Consider the following 14,220-nt stretch of genomic DNA (forward strand, 5'->3'; position numbering starts at 1 on the left):
TAGGCAAATTCATAGAAATAGAAAGTAGATTAGACATAACCAGGGGTTAGAGAGAGGGTAGGGTGGAGACTTATTGCTTAACAATTACAGACTTTCTGTTGGGGGTGATGAAAAAGTTTTGAAAACAGTGGTGAAGGTTGCACAACATTTTGAATGGAATTAGTGCTACTGAATTGTACACTTAAAAATGGTTAAAATGACAAATTTTATGTTGAATATATTTTACCACAATTTTAAAAAATCAATAATGTAATATATCGAAACCCACTGAATTGTACACTTGTAATGGGTGAGTGGTATGGTATGTAAATTATATCTCAATAAAGCTGTTTTTTACCCTTAATAAAAAGATATAAAGAACATAACTAGCTTTATGCCTACTAAGGAAATTGATTTCCACTTCAGGCCTAGATGACTTTATGGCTGAATTCTACTAAACATTTTTTTTCGAACTTTACAGAAGTATAATTGACAATAAAAATTGCATGTACTTAAGGTGTACAATGCAAACAGTTGATATACACATACATTGTGAAATGATTATTACAGTCAAGTTAACTAACACATCCATCACAGTTACTTTTTTGTTGTGTGTGGTGAGAACACTTCAGATCTACTGTCTTGGGGCTGGCCCAGTGGCATAGCAGTTAAGTTTGCGTGCTCTGCTTTAGCGGCCCAGGGTTCACCGGTTCGGATCCTGGGCACGGACATGGGAACCACTTATCAAGCCATGCTGTGGCAGGCGTCCCACATGTAAAGTAGAGGAAGATGGGCACATATGTTAGCTAAGGGCCAATCTTCCTCAGCAAAAAGAGGAAGATTGGTGGCAGATGCTAGCTCAGAGCTAATCTTCCTCAAACAAAACTACTCTCTTAAAAAATTTCAAGTATACAATACAGTATCATTAACTGTAATCACTATGCTGTACAATAGGACCCAAAGGTTATTTGTCTTATAACTACAAGTTTGTACCCTTTGACAAGCATTTCCCTATTCCCCCCCCACCTTCTTCCAAACATCCCAGGAGGGAGTATACCAGTTCTACGCAAAATCTTCCAGACTTTTAAAGAGGAAGGAATACTGTCCAACTCACTTTATGTAGCCAACATTATCCTGATACCAAAACCAGATAAAGACATTACAAGAAAAAAGAACTATAAACCAATATCCCTCATGAAAATAGATGGAAAAATTCTTCACAATTTTTGAACAAACAACTTATCATGAATTGAGTGAAAAAACAAAATATATCATGACCAAGTGGGGTTTAACCCAGGAATGCAAAGTTGACTTAATGTTAAAATCAATTAATATAGTTTACCATGTCAACAAACTAAAGAAAAAATAATCATTTTAATATATATATAAAAACATTCGATGCACAAAGATTCATTCAGTACAATAACTCTCAACAAACAAGGAATAAAAGGGAATTCTTTCCACCTGATAAAGAGTATCTACAAAAACCCTACAGTTGACATTATATTTCAGGATGCAAGACTGAATGCTTTTACCCTAAGATCTGGAATGAAGCAACAATGTTTACCTACCACTTCTATTGGAGGTCCTAGACAGTACCGTAAGGCAAAAGAAAAAATCAAACATGCAGATTGGAAAAGAAGTAAAACTGTCTTTATTTTCAAGTGCATAATTGTCTAAGAAAACCCTGAGGAATCTACAAATAAAAGCTACTAGAACTTTTAAGTGAGTCTAGCAACATTGCAGATACGAGGTCAATATGCAAAAATTAGTTACATTTCTATGTCTAGCAAGAAATGGTCAAACTGAAATTTAAAGTACCATTTTCAATAACGTAAACATGGATTTTCTAGGAATAAATTTGAGAAAAGATATTCAGGACTATACACTGAGAAGTGTAAAACATTGCTGACAGAAATCCAAGATTACCTGAATAAATGGAGAGAGATACTGGTTCATGGATCGGAAGACTCAGTTGTCATTTTTCCTCAAATTGACCTGTAGATTTGAGAGAATCTCAATGAAAATCTCAATAGGTTCTTTTGAAGAAATACATTAGTCAACCCTAAAATGAATATGGAACTACAAAGGATATAGAATAGCCAAAACAACTTGGAAATAGAAGAGCAAAGTAGAAGGACTAAAACTACTTGATTCCAAGCTTATCATAAAGAGACAGTAATCCAGACAACGTGGTATTGGAATAGTCACAGGCCAGCGGAACACCATAGAGAGTTCAGAAGTAGACTCACAAATTTATGGACAATAGATTTTTAAAGTAACAGTTTTATTAAGATATAATTCACATACAATACAATTCACGCATTTTAAATGTACGATTAAATGGTTTTTCGTATATTCAGAGAGTTGCGCAACCATCATTACTATTTAATTTTAGAAAATTTAGGTCACCCACAAAAGAAACCCTGTATCAATTAGCAGTCACTCCCCATTTCCTCCTGAATCCTCCTACCCTGGCCCTAGGCAGCCACCAATCTACTTTCTGTTTCAATGGACTCGCCTATTCTAGACATTTCACATAAATGGTATCATACAATATGTGGTCTTTTGTGACTGGATTCTTCACTTAGTTTAATGCTTTCAATGTTGTAGCATGTATCATTTCTTTTCCTTGCTTAGTAATATTTCATTGTATGGATATACCACCTTTTGGTTATTTATTCATGAGTTGATGGACATTTGCTTCCCCTTTGGGGCTTTTACAAATCATTCTGCTATGAGCATTTGTTTACAAGTTTTTGCGAGGACATACGTTTTCAGTTATCTTGGTTATATACTTGGGAGTGAAATTGCTGGGTAACTTTATGCTTAACCTTTTGAAGAACTGCCAGACTTTGGAAAATATCCCAAGCAGTTGCGCTATTTTACATTCCCAACAGCATGAATGTTCCAATTTTTCTACACCCTAGCCAACACTTACCTGTCTTTGGTGATTATGGCCATCCAAGCAGATGTGAAGTGGTATCTCATTTGGTTTTAATTTGCATTTCCCTATTAGTTAATTATGTTGAGTATTTTTTCATGTGTTTATTGGCCATTTGTATATCTTCTTTGGAGAAATGTCTATTCAAATCTGAGAAACCACTGCCTAATCCAAGGTCACAAAGATTTAAATCTACGTAGTCTTGTAAGAGTTTATAGGTTTAGCTCTTGCATTTAGCTCTTTGATCCATTTGAGTAAATTTTTGTATATGGTATGAGATAGCTGTACAACTTCATTCTTTTTATGTGGCTATCCTGTGGACAAATGATTTTTGACAAAGAAGCCAAGAGAATTCAAAGAGGAAATGATCATCTTTTCAATAAATGGTGATAGGAAATTGGAGAGCCATATACGCAAAAAAAAGTCTTAATCGTTGTTTCACACCATATGGAAATATTAGTTCAAAATGGATCATAATAAGTGTCTAAATATAAGAGCCAAAATTATAAATTTTCTAGAAGAAAATATAGGAGAAAATCTTAGTGATGTTGGGTTAAGCAAAAATTTCTTAAATAAAGCATAAACTAAAATAAAAGGCATAAACTATAAAAGAAAAGTCAATAAATTTGACTTCATGAAAATTAAAAATTTTTGTTCCTTAAAAGACACATAAGAAAATAGACGATCCAGCCACAGATTGAGAGAAAGTGTTTTCAAAACACGTATCTGACAAAGTAACTGTATCTAGAATAGACATAAAATTCTTACAACTCAATAATAATAAGAGAATCCAGTTTATCACATGGGCAAAAGATTTGATCAGATGTTTAAACTAACTATTTTGGAAAACATTTTGGCAGGTTCTTAAACAGTCAAGACTTCACCTTCCAGTTGATTCAGTACTCCCACTCCTAGAGAAATGTGAACATACATGCACATGAAAACTTGTACAAGATTCTTTATAGCAGCTTTATTTGTAATAGCCCCAAACCGCAAACAACTCAAAAGCCCATCAGCGGGGGAACAGATAAACAAATTGCGTTATATCTATATAATGGGTGCTACTTAGCAATAAAAGAAATGACAACTGATACAACAACATGGATGAATCTCTAAACAGTGATGCTGAGAGAAAGAAGTGTTAGAAAATGCAAACAAATCTATTGTGACAAAATAATCAGAGGTCTCCTGGGGATGGGGCACAGAGGGAAGAGACAGGGATAGACTACAAAGGAGCAAGAGAAGTTTTGTGTGTGATGGATATGTTCCTTATTTTGATTGTGGTTATAGTTTGAGTAGTATATAACAAGACAAAACTTATCAAATTGTACACTTTAGGTATGTGCAGTTCATTGTACATCACATATCTTAAAACATCGGAAAGAAACAATATATGGTACTTTAATGTGTTTTCACATATAAATGAATTTATCCGTTTTCTTGTTGATGAGTGTCTAGGTTGTTCTCAGTTTTCAATTTAGAAAGAGCGCTGCAGTTAATATTCTTATATGTCTCTCTGTGTACGTACATGTGAGGGTTTCCAAAGTAGGCCCCCAGAGTAGAGTTGCTGGGTCATAGCTATGCACATCTGCCACTTTACTGGATCTTCCCAAATTGTTCTTCAGGGTCATTCCCTTTTATACCACACACCATTAGCAGTGTACGCAATTTAAGCTTGTTCCACTCTTTCCAATATCATGGATCTAAAGTAATAAATTGTTTTAATTTGTACTTCTTTAATTATTAGAAAAGTTGGGCACTTCCTTGTAAATGCTAGTCATTTGAATTTCTGGATACTGACTAAAATTTGGTGGGAGGAATAATGGAGGAACCACCTGAATTTTCTCCCAAATGTAGCCAATTACTTTAATATCATTTGCTGAAAAATTATCATTTTCCACTGATTTGAAATGCCACCTCTAATATGTACTTATTTCTCCCGTGTGCTTTTTTTTTTTTCCTGGAGTTTTAATTCTGTTCTAGAAATAAATCTGAGTAACTAAGGGCATTCAGTAAATGACCTGATCTGCTTATCCTTTCCTACATTGGTAATTTACTCTTGCAATTTTTGTAATTCTAGATGATGTTGATGAGGAGGGAAAAAATTTTTTCCTTTACTTTCTCAGGTTCAATAACTGGGGTCTTGCAAATTGAACTGACAAAAGACAGATTAACAGGAGAAAAAGGTTTATTTCATATGCATATGGTGGAGGGGCCTCAGAAATGACATGAAAATCCTAAAGAGGCAGACTGTTACCATTTTCACAAAGGGAAATAAATTTGTGAAGAAATGACAAGACAAAGGAAAAGAGGTTTGAGCTTCTAAGGGTGGTAAATTGTGAGGAGGTAAATAGAGGGGGAAACTAAGGAAAGATAAAGGTTATTTATTAAAATTTGTTTGTGCAGGCTCATGTTGGTGCCGATTTTCTGTCTTCTTCATAGCCATAAAACTCCCTTAGGAGAAGAGACTTATGGCAGCCCTCAGTTTTTAGAAGTTTCTGCTCTTAGTCAGATAAAGAATCTCCAAGAAGGCTTCTTTCTGTATCTGTTGATTCTCAATGGCCTTACCTCAAAATAATCCATATGGCATATTTTGGGTGGTGCATTCTAATCCCCTTCAATAAACTGCCAATTACTCTATTTCTTTTTTAACATTCCTGGATACTCCTACATGTTTATGAATTTTAGAATTAGTTTTTAAGATTAAAAGAATTTCCAGAACTAAAAGAAACAACTGGGTTCAAGCAGAACAAGAATTAATAACCTGGGACTGAATAAGCTGAGAAGGATAGTTACAATTTTTACGACTTCTTGTTTGAAACATTTCTGGTTCTTTGGTGTTTTGTTTTTCCAGATTTAAGGAAACTTTTTCTCTTAAGCTACCTATGATTTACAATTGGTAAAGTATACCTTTGTAAACAAAGAGGAAACATTTACTTTTTCTCCCTGTATGATCCCTCCAGAATTTAGAAACTCAAGTGTTCTTTTCATGGCAATACAGTAAGTTACTTGCATAATTTCAATAAGAATCTGTTCTCCTTCTAACAGGGTACAATTGAAAACATTGGCTATGTTACCAAGGCTTTGACTGGAATGTCATAGTTGAGAGAGAGATGCATAGATTCAGACATGACCAGACAGCTGTAAGGAACTGCCTGAAACTTGGCTCGGCTTCCTGGCCTCAGAGGCTTTGAAAGAGTCAAATCTGAGATTCCTTATAAAAAGTTCCAGCAAAGCAGTCTTAAAAGAGCTTATGTGGTCAATCACCATTCTTGCTACACTCATGTAAATAATCAGGCCAAGTTTAATACAAACAAATTAGTTTTACTCTGATTATCTTTGGTAAAAAATGGGGTAATTGTAGAGAGAAAAATTATGTTTGCACCTTTGTAGATATTTAGATTCTAACCCTGTTAATTGTCTTTGAGGTTTTGTTATATACCTGTAAACTGAACTGGATCGTAAATTCTTCTAATTTTCTCAAATATCTGGCTACCACTCTCCAACCGAATGTTTCCTATTTCCTCCCATCCTTCTGATTTGGAATCACTGAGACCAAAGACTGTCCTTGAATCTCCTTGGAAAGGAATATACTAGGTCTTCCTCCCGACCCAGATGGCAGCCAAACCTCCAGGACTTAAACCTTGGCTACACATCTCACAGTGGAAGAAAGCTCCTCCTGACCTCTGGTCCTTTACAAACACTGAAGACCTCTGAATCAAACTGATGAGCAGGAGAAGCAGCTGACATTGACGTAGACTGCTTCCACCCAAGACACCAGATCAAGATTTCCCATTTTAACTAAACATGAAACACTGTCTTCCTCTCTTTCTTTCCTTTACTCTGGCATTGGCCTGGCAAGATAATGCCACCATCATATCTCCCAAGCCATTACTAAGGGAGAGCAACCTTTCAGACAGCTGGATTCATCATCAAAAACTCCAATCTGTTCATGATGCTGGAACCCATGAACAATGCCACCTGAGCAGTAATGGTTTACGCCCCAACAGGATTTAATTTCATCGGTGGTGGTGATCATTCTCCTTGGACCTATAAATGCTTAGATGGCTAACACATAACTGGGCAATGCCCCTTAGGTTATCTAACTGTGCCACTCAACTGTTCTCAAATAGGCTAAGACACTTCATTGGTCAACTCCCCTAATCATCCAATTCGAAAAGACCTGCCAGGAGGCCTTCATGATTCAGGATGTGCTTCTTTCGGCAGGTCCCTACTTCCTTTGTTAGGAGTGAGTACAAATGAGGCTGTGATCAGAAATCCCTCCTTAACTCTTGAAAGTATTGCAGAATTCGCTGCTAAAGCAATAGCTGCCCAATGAAAATCTCTAGACTCTCAGCTCAAAGTAGTTCTTGATAATATGACAGCCCTTGATCATTTGTTAGCTGAGCAAGGATGTGTCTGTGCTGTGGCCACCACCCGCTGCACCTGGATTAACACTTCTGGGGAAGCTGAAATTTAGTTACATAAAATCACTGAGTGCGCCACTTGGCTTAAAAAGGTGACTCCTTCAACAGAGTATTTCTTTCACTTATTGGATTTTGATTGGTTTGGGTCTTGGGGACCATGGCTCTGAAGTGCACTCCAGACATGGGAATTATCCTACCAGTAACAGTCATAGTAATCTCCCTGATGCACTGTATTCTCTCAAAAGCTTTAAATGCGTGTTTGCAGCTGCTAACCATCAAGCAAATGAATGTGAAGTCGCGACCTGTGAATACCACAGGATTCGGCAGAAAACCTCATGACCTGTGACTATAACACGGAGAAACAGTAAAAGCTGCGAGACCAACAGAGCGGTAGCTGAGAGTGGCACTAATGCCTTAAATTTTGATCACATCTTTCAAGTTATGCTAAGAGTCTCATGCAAAGGGGGAGAACTGTTAAAAAAGAAAAAACAGGAACAAAATGGTGTCACTTGTGCTAAGTCCCACATCAATAAATCAAGACTTAATTGCACTTTCAGTCTCTCACAGGAATGTGACCTTTGACTAGTCAATCTGGAATTACCTGGTCGGCATGAGTGAGTAATCTGCCTCATAGATCCCCACACTACTCTTCCCCAAAGGAAGGTGATCTTGCCCGAATCTGCTCTTTGCTAGAAACTTCCTTTATTCCGTCCCTTCTGCCCATAACAGCCTTCCACTTTGCATAGCTCCTTGGACCTCCCTTCTATTTGCTAGCTGGGATGCTGCTCAATTCATGAATTGTTGGATAGAGCCAATTCGATCTTCAAATTTACTCAGTTGGCTTTTGCTTTAAACACCTTAGCATCATCATCCTCTGAAAATAATGCTAATTTTGTCTTTTTTCTATTACTATATTTCTTTCTTTCTCTTATCTGGGGGACAAAGAGATTAATTAGAACACTAAGGTTCCTTAGAGGATGAAAGACTTCGGTGAATCTTGCAGGAATAGCAGCATTTGGACTGGCTAAGAGGGGAGGATGACAGAAATATAGCCACGCATTGCTCAATGATGGGGATACATTCTGAGAAATGTGTTAGGCAGTTTCATCATTGAGCGTACTTACACAATTCATCATAGAGTGTACTCACACAAACCTAGATGGTATAGACTACTACACACCTAGGCTATATGGTACTAATCTTACGGGACCACCCTCCTATATGCCCTCCGTCCTTGACCCAAACGCTGTTATGCTGTGCATGTCTCTAGATAAAATTGAGCTGTCCTACTCCCAACTAACGGAAGTCAGTTGATAGAACCGCTGGTGGCACCTGGAACTCTACATATTACATCACAGAAAAACTCAGACTAGTAGTGTCTTGGAACATGTTTTGTTCATAGTAAGTGTGAAAATAAAGGAAAACCTCTTTTAAAATGGAGTCATGAAACCCTGAAGGGGGACCTCTCACGTACATACCACTCACTGCTGCCTGCCTAACTGGCAGGAAGATGGACGATAAGAATTATTTTAACCAGGCCTATTTGTATAAAATTCTCTCAGTCCCAACTTCTTATCCGTGATGATAAGAATGTAACTTTTCTGCTGGTGCAACGGAGGACATCTTCACCTAGGAATTTCATCTCCTGCTTTTAAGAAAAGGAAGGAAGATCCGTCCCTGCCGCAGCGACAACGCATTGTCACAACCTTACACTCTTGTTCTTCTCCAATGAACTTTTATTCTAAATAACCCTCCTTAATTTCCTCCTAACACCTAATAAAAACTAACTTTCCCCTTGTCTCTTCCAACTTGCCTATGGTTCACCATAGTTTGCACGTCCAGAATTGCAATTCCTCGGCTATTCCCAAATAAACTCATTTTTTGAGCTTGCCCCCCAGACAGCTTCATTTAGGTTGACATAACAGCTAAAGATAGTTTTAGTCTCTATTAACATCACAACCAAATACTTAAATCACAACCAAGTACTTAAAAGCCTGACATAATTGTAGACTCATGAGTGAAATGTCACATTATCATTTTCAATAAATCAGCATCAATTTAACATTTCGGAGAGCCCCCCAAATTCTCAGCACTCAAATCCAAGACAAGAAAGATAAAAAACAGTACGACTGCATTCTGGTTATCCTATGAATTAAAGTGGAGTGAGTGTGAGTGAGTGTGTGTGTGTGTGTGTGTGTGTTTTAAAGCCTTTTGTTCACCAGCTTCTTTCCCTATCTTACACTGTACTCCCTAAGGACTGTGTATATCATTTAACTTTCTCCATTGAACGATAAACTTCAGAAGGTCTGGCCATTTTGGTTCTACGGGGTTTCTATCTCTTGCGCTTTCCCAGATCATACCATGTATTTAATATGCATTGACCCACCTGTGCAGAAAAGGGACCGTCTAGTCTCATGCTTAAATCAGTACTATGTCACTATCCATCGATCAATAAGTTGTGCATTCTCGGTGACAACTGAATGTTTTCTCTTTCAGCTGAAGTTTAAAGGAGGAGGGGAGTCGACTCCAAAACTGCACACTGGTGTAGCCCCAAACGGAAATACAGCGAAAGCTCGAGCGACCTCTCCCAGCGCAAACGAGTCCACCCCAGCTTCAGGAAACGAAGGAGTATGTGGGGTTGCGGATGACTGGCTTTGGGGCTCATTCTTTTCACTACAGCGCCCCAGGAGCGGAAGGCAAGCCCAGGCTCCAGGGACCACGCAGTCCCGCTGGGGCTGAGAGCGTCTCCCCCAGGGTGTCCCGGACGCCCGGCAGGAAAGAGCGCCGCCGGGCCGCCGACACCTGAGCGCGCGCCCGGTGGGGCGGGCCGGGAGCCCTCTCTCCCTTCCGCCTGCGACGCGCGTTGTCGGTCGAGCCGGTGTATGTGCGGTAATAACATGTCTGCCCCGCTTCCCGCCATCATCCCCGCCGCCCGGAAGGCCACTGCTGCGGTGAGTGGCGGCAGCCGGGGCTCGGAGGGGACCCTCGGCCCGCTGCTCACCACTGCCCTTCGCGCAGGGTTGGCGTCGCTGACCGCCTGGCGGCCGGTGGGTGGGTTCCCTCCGCCGGGTCCGGGGTGGGCTGGGTGGGGTGGGGTGGGGTGGTCGGTGTCGGGAGGGCGCCGGGGCTGCGGCCGGGCCGGAGGATCAGCGCGCCCGCCCCCGTCAGCCCCGAGCCCTCTGCATTGCGGAGCGAGTCCCCAGCTTGTAGGGACCGGCGTTAGCGGCCAGGCACCCTAACTCGAGGTGGCTCCGTTGCTCGTTTCTCTCTTGTTTGTGGGTGAGGGAAGTCTGAAGTCCTCAAGAAAATGACTTTATTTTCTTACCTTGCACTCGTGTCCTGAATTAAAGAAGTTTGAAGATTGGCAACTTATGACATCACAGGGTGCTGTTTTTTAGAAAACCGTGTACGAGGAGCTCAAATGTCTTTTTAACCCCGGAAGCTCCTTTTTGTGATGGAAAAAGTCTACAGTTTACATGAGACTTGCATGGTTTGACTTGAAACAAACTATTTTTCCTAGAATGTTATTTGCACTTAAGAATGTCTAACTGGGACCTCTTTAAGTGCTAAGGCCGCACATTAATTATCTTCGGAACTACAGTGAGAGAAATTAAGTATTTTTCCCACTGAAGAGAGCTCTATGGAGTTTGATTTGCTGAAGGTAGTGTTCTGAAATTCTGGCATCCAGAATTGACCAACGCTAGTGTGTATCAATTCTGTGTGGGTTTATTTGGGCATTGTTTATTAATTTTTTCTCTTGTAGGTGATTTTCCTTCATGGATTGGGAGATACAGGGTAGGTACCATTATTTTTAATAACAGTAATGAAATGGGGTCATGCAACTCTACTTACATGATCAAAGGTTTAATGTTAATGAACTCTAGGATTGTATGAAAAAAGATTGCTAGTGATATTTCTTACAGTCCAGTAATATGATAGAATCTTTTCTTTTTTAAAAACCTCCAGAATTTCCTCTCATCATCGTGAATTCGTCATTTTTCAACTCCTGTTTCTGGAACGTATTAAAATTGCAAACGCCTCCTTGAGTTGCTGTGGGCATTGGATACCAGAGATGGGTGGAATGTTTGTAGAGAGTGTGCAACTGAGAGCTTTCCGGAGGAGTTAAAATTTCAGGGCAAGTTGAGGAGAACAACTGGTTGATTTTGATAAGAGCAATAATCGCAATGTGAGGTATACGGCATTCTGAATGAAAGCTTAATTATGCCCTTAAGAGAAAAAATCAGTTCAAGGGTCGGGGAGGCAACTCAAAGATTTATTTGGCAGTTTATCAAACAGATTTTGTTGTGCTAACTTGAGATGTACAATTTATCTTTCAGCCAGGCTTTTCCTATATTGTGAAGTGTTTGTTTTTAATTTAAATTGTGATTATCTGTTTGAAACTTAGGTAAAACTGTAACAAAATTGCAGAATTAGAGGAAAACTGAAGATAAACAAATTTTGAGTAGGTGGTCAAATAAACTATTAAATAAACTATTAAATCTTCTTTATAAGGGTGTGTTGGGCTAGATTAATTCTTCAAAGTGATTCCTGATATTCTTTTATGCCCTTTAAGTAGAGGTACATGACAACACGGAAAAGATTGTAGGACTCTTTCTGGCAATGAGGTAGTCCTATGAAAATGATAGACTTATATTTTACTATTTATTTTCCTGAACAGGTTTAGAGAAGCTCTCTTTTATAATCAAACCCTTCTTGATACTGAGAGCCGGGGAGGAACTTGCTACCCTGTCACTTGCCCAATAAAGAGAGCTTCTAGGCCTGAAGAATCAGTCCAAGAAAAAAAACTTCAGTGTAGAAAGCTTCTCTGTGGGCCCCCATTTTGACATATTCTGTAGACTGAAGTTAAGAGTGAAAATGAACAATGTGAGATTAAAAATACCAAGAGCATCCAGGACATCTTGACCGAGAATTAAGTTTACATACAAAATTAGCTGGCCAGCCCCATGGCCGATTGGTTAAGTTCACGTGCTCCGCTCCGGTGACTCAGGGTTCACCGGTTCCGATCCTGGGCGCAGACCTGCACGCTGCTCATCAAGCCATTCTGTGGCAGCATCCCACGTGGAAGAACTAGAATGACTTACAACAATTCAGGCGTGAGGAGGGGAGAAGTCCTAAGGCTCTGACATTCATACCGTGTCCCTGGTTCCATTCTAAGCTAGGAAATGCTAACTCTTATGAGGTTCATGTAGAAGAGTGAGCTTCGGGTCTTTTCTCTCAAAATTCTATGACGAGACTAACCAAAGGCGGGAATTCTAATGAGGGAACTTGGCTGAACTTTAGGCTTTGAACACTGAATCTAGGATATCGCTGAGAGTGTAAGTACATGAAGTGGATTAAGTGACGGAGTGATGGCCATAGTGAAGATTAACTGGGCTCCGAAATAGGAGAGAAATCACTGAACATGAGGCTCAACTTATGTCCTATCTACGGAAAGCCCATTAAGGGAAGATCAATTTTAGAAAATGTTAAAGAACAACCAGGTTTAAATTTAGTACCAATACTGAATACTCATTGATTTTAAAGAAAAATATATATGCATATGCTATAATGCTAGTACCCCATTTTAAATAGAAAAATTACCATACCTGACTCACCTTCTCTTCACTGAAAGAGAAATTACTAATCTTAAAAATGAAATTGTCTAATTGCCATTATATTTACATTTCTCTACATTTTATCGGTGCCAAAACATTTAAAATATATCCTTCTAGAAAATAAATATACTACAGAAGATAAAACTAGTTGAAAACACAACCATGTAACGTTTTAAGGCACTGCATTCCATTAGACAGAACCCAAAGTGAACTGAGTACAAAGACACAATGTGAAGTTTATACGTGAGACTCTTCCCTTCTCTCCGATTTTGGACTCCAGTGTTAATCTACATGAAGTCAGCTCCCTAGCTACACAAAACATAACTTCTCAGGATTTATTTGAATTGTTATAAGCAGGTAATTAAGTAAACTAAAAGAAGTCTAACTGAAAATTCAATGTGCAAGTAAGCCGAGATACACTTGATAAGGATTCCATATGCTAATGGCCTTGGTGCCACGCCAGCTCTTTCCTCTGAAGTTCTCAGATTTCATCAATCTTTGTGGACTGGCAGCTCAGCAGCTCCCTCACCTTCACTGAGCCACAAACACGTCTGGGCCATCTGTGTCCTGAAGACAGGGGAGGACATATCAGCATTTCCCCTTCCCCAGGAATTCAGTTGACATTCTTTAGTAAAATACACAAAAGAACAGATTGCGCTTCATCTATAGGGCAATTTCACATTTCGCAAAGCTGTATGGTGCACAAATCTCATCCATACACATCTGAGGTCGTCAATTCATCATCTCATTATAGCAAGAAAGAACAAACATTCAACAAATATATATTGAGTGCCTAGCATATGAAAGGAAGGACACTGATATGAACCCATTCTTTGCCCTCATATTCTATTAGAAGCCATGTGACATATACGCAAAGGAACTCACACAAGGCCAAATAGGATCACGTGTGTGATACACACCAAGATCTAGAGCAGTATAATGAGCAAGAGATCCTACTCCCAAGTAGAATAGCTGGCTAAAATAGTAGAAATGTTATTTCAGCTAAACCTTGAAGAAACTAAAACCGTTTTTGTCTTCTGTTGAAGAAGCAGATAGGAAGAGTTAAACATCTCAAGTAGAAGGAAGGGATTAGGCAAAGCCAAAAACACACACAGTGAGTGTGCAAGGCCGTGAGCAGTCCAGACAGCGACAGCACTGGCTGTCTACTGCACAGCAACTTAAAACAAAGGCAAATGACCAGCCCGGACCAGACCACAGAAGGCTCTGACTTCAAAGCTGGGATTTATCCAGTAGC

General features: G+C 39.3%; 1 protein-coding gene across 1 annotated transcript in view; it reads right to left on the bottom strand.

The window, feature by feature from the left end:
- Positions 1-1,907: 1,907 nt before the first annotated feature.
- The window catches only part of LOC138922078 (cuticle collagen 34-like), a 222,831-nt gene continuing 210,518 nt past the window's right edge, over positions 1,908-14,220 (bottom strand). The window contains exon 2 of the transcript XR_011435166.1: positions 1,908-1,977. The gene's annotated coding sequence lies outside the window, so the exon portion shown is untranslated. The remainder of the gene's footprint in view (positions 1,978-14,220) is intronic.

This window comes from Equus caballus, unplaced genomic scaffold, assembly GCF_041296265.1.
Source record: "Equus caballus isolate H_3958 breed thoroughbred unplaced genomic scaffold, TB-T2T haplotype2-0000448, whole genome shotgun sequence".
Classification (NCBI taxonomy): domain Eukaryota; kingdom Metazoa; phylum Chordata; class Mammalia; order Perissodactyla; family Equidae; genus Equus; species Equus caballus.